A 3,340-nucleotide genomic window follows, 5' to 3' on the forward strand; every position below is an offset into this window, starting at 1 on the left:
GAGAGGAGTCTGGCTCTTATACACGTACTAAGAAGACAGTAGCAAGAATAACAGAATTTACCCTTTTCTAAATCCTACTATTTTTTGACTTACTGCAAAATGCATAAACCCATATATTTGTTTACCTTTGCCCCTGTATCTCCCTGAAGGCCTTGACCGTTACTCAATAATGCCAACATGGGAGGTACAGAAAAGTCATGTCGAGGGTGAGGCTGGGTCAGAGATCACTTTATCATCTGCTCTGTTTCTGTCACTGAGTTAACTGAATGTCAAAGCCTCCACCTCTGGGTCACAAAACAAGTAGACTAAATCATCCAGCTAGTGTGCAGGAAAATCCAAGACAAAATCAAAGGCAAGTTTAAGAAAAATATTCAGCACAGTGAGACGTGGAACCAACAGCCTTACAAAAGAGCAGCCAGGAAAACCCTTTAAGTGTGCTACAACGTTGCTTATATGAAAAGATGTTTTAATAAATACATAAATATATATATAAATCCAAACATTTTTCTCAACAAATGTCAAAGCATCTGGCACTGTTTCTCCAGAATATCTTTCCTAAAATTACAGTAAGACTAGCAAAAAATACAATTTTTACAGATAGTTTAGATTCATTGATAAATGGTTCTGCCAGAACTTTCTTGTGAAGTTCTAACTACAAAATATTACTTTTGCAATATCTTCAAACCAGTTGTGCTGTAGGGCTAAATCTTAGAGAATTTGATTTATTATTTTCAATGGTAATATTCCTCAGACAGTCCCAATATTCTGATGTTGGTGGGTTTTTTTCAAATAAAACTTTCTGGCTATTTTTGCATTTTAGTGTTTCACAGCAGTTCAGTGACATTCAAAAGAATGTATATTTTTTGTGGGGGTACTTTGAACAACATGATTGAAACTCAATCAACATTCTCTGTATTTTTATATTGTCATGGAAAATTTTGCTCAACTAGCAAACTTTGAATTGACACAGAATTAATAAAAATACCCAAAGAGATTCCTTCTCCACACTTGCACTCACTGTATCCTTTTCCTAGTACGGGGTAAGTACTGTGGTCTACTTTGAGGTCTACATTTTGCTCTCACAGCAATGTTAGACACAGGTAATTTCATGAGGTTAACGGAGCTGCCCTTCTTATACCCACTGTAAAAGATCATGAGAGCCTAGCTACCTCAGAAGCAGTACCACACATCACATTTTAGACTGCGTGTTGGCTTACATTCTTTTTTTTCCCAGTTTCCTATGAAGACAAGTGTGATACAGCCATCCCCTACTGATCTGACTGATCTGATGTGACCAGCAATCTGTTGAACTCTTTTCCATAAACCACCACGTTTGAACCTAATAGCTTGTTTCAGCCAAATTGATGGAAGGATCTCTGTTCTTTTAAGCTCTGGGAAAACAAGTGACTTTATAGTTAGGCTTAGTAGGTGACCTTTTAACTCAGTTTGTAAAATTTATTATTGTCTCAGATGAGGAAAAAACAATTAACGCAAACTCAAATCTTACTAGATGCCCAAGAATCCACATTATACATTCCAAATCTTCAGAAAAACAGCAGTTATGGCCTGCATCTTCCTAGAAAAGTAAAGTCTATCAGGCATAAAATACAAACCCACAGGAATCCAGACTTGCAGGATGTTTGCTATTACTCATACATACACTTTTCTGGCTGAAATTTTCCAGGGATATACTTTTTTGTTTCCTATAGATGAAGTTTGAATGAAAAAGTTTAACTCTTCTGAAACACAAAGAAAGCTAGGGAAAAGCAAAACACATTCCATTTATTAGGACATATATTTAGTTTTTTAATTACCTTTTTAAAAATTCCCTATCTGGGAACAGAAGGAAGATAAAGTATGAAAGTTCTTGTCCTGCCTCTGTCTGGAGCAGCAGATAACTTCTATTTGGCTGTCAATCTTTTGTTTATTAAAAATAATTCATGCTTATAAAATGCTACATCTTTTCCAGTGTAAATCAACAGTTTTAAATCCAACAAGTAAGTTATGGCAAAAGTAAAATAAGACAGCCAGTATTTAGATAAGAAAAATATACTGCATTGTTTAATAGTGCATTGTTTAGCAGTAACTGAAAATATTTCTGGCATTACTAGAGGAGGTTGTGGGTTTGTCTGGATTGTCTAGATCCTATCTATATGTGCTTCATCATCTTGTAAAATGAAGATGTGACCCAATAACACTCATGTATTTGTTATGTCTGCTTTACTACATTGCTGTTAGCCTATTAATCTCATTGGCGTCTGAGCAAAATACTGCATTTTGAAAGCAAGCTCTTCATATGGTCAAGTCCTTTGCTTCTTTTGTAGACCATTCTTACTAATTGCAGCCCAGAGAAACTCAATGAGCGAAAGGTATTCTACACACCCTGAGAACAGAAAATTCAAACACGTGCTGTTTTCATTGTGACATAGATTTTTTAGGTTTGCCTCACAAGTTTTCCTCATAAACACAGATTTTTGTGTTACATAGAAGGCTGTTTACATTTAGTGTACAAATCTTATGCTTCATTGTGTTGGCTTTGTAAATTAGTTTGGATATCTCTTAAACGCTCAGTTTTTTCACTTCTTTTTGTCACCTGAAAAATATTATTCTTTCCTTTTTGAAGTGACATAAAGACAAGTTACGACCGTGTCATTTTAAACTATGAATACACATCCGAGAAAAAGTTTCAAGGTAATATTTTGGGTTTTGAAATGCAAGTGATATAGTATCTGAATTGGTCTTTTCGTCACCTCCACAATTCAGAAACACTACCGTAGCTTCATCAGATTGAAGAGCAGTTTCTGCCTTCCTTTATAATCTGATGCTGTAGCTAACATTTAGAGGTTCCTGTAACCTGAAGAAATACAAATAATTTTCATTATACAGCAGCTGTTACTTTATCCTGCTATCTTTACTTCTCTTTTGTCTTCAAGATCTTTCAGTCTGAACATGCCTAAGTAAATGCACATCATTCATTACCATTCCCATTAGTCATGACACAGGTAGTCAGTCATTTGCAAAAAAATCAAGGGATTTAGGAAACTATACAAATGCATAAACACAGATTTTGTTCCTGCCACCTATTTGGTTCTCACAAAATCCACTCTCACATAACTTGCAATTACTTGACATAACCGTGTATATTTTTTAAATATCTGTATTGAAGACTCAAGGAGGAAAAAGAGTTTTCAGGCAAATCATATACATTGGTTTATATAGTAAAGTTTAGAAGATAAAAATCCCATTCCAGGGGAAAAATGGCTGAGAATTTAATTGCATGGCCTTATCCATTCAAGGAGGATGTTATCCATTCATCAGCTTGGTACATTTCCTTAGTACT

Source organism: Apaloderma vittatum, unplaced genomic scaffold, assembly GCF_000703405.1.
Source record: "Apaloderma vittatum isolate BGI_N311 unplaced genomic scaffold, ASM70340v1 scaffold3172, whole genome shotgun sequence".
Lineage (NCBI taxonomy): Eukaryota > Metazoa > Chordata > Aves > Trogoniformes > Trogonidae > Apaloderma > Apaloderma vittatum.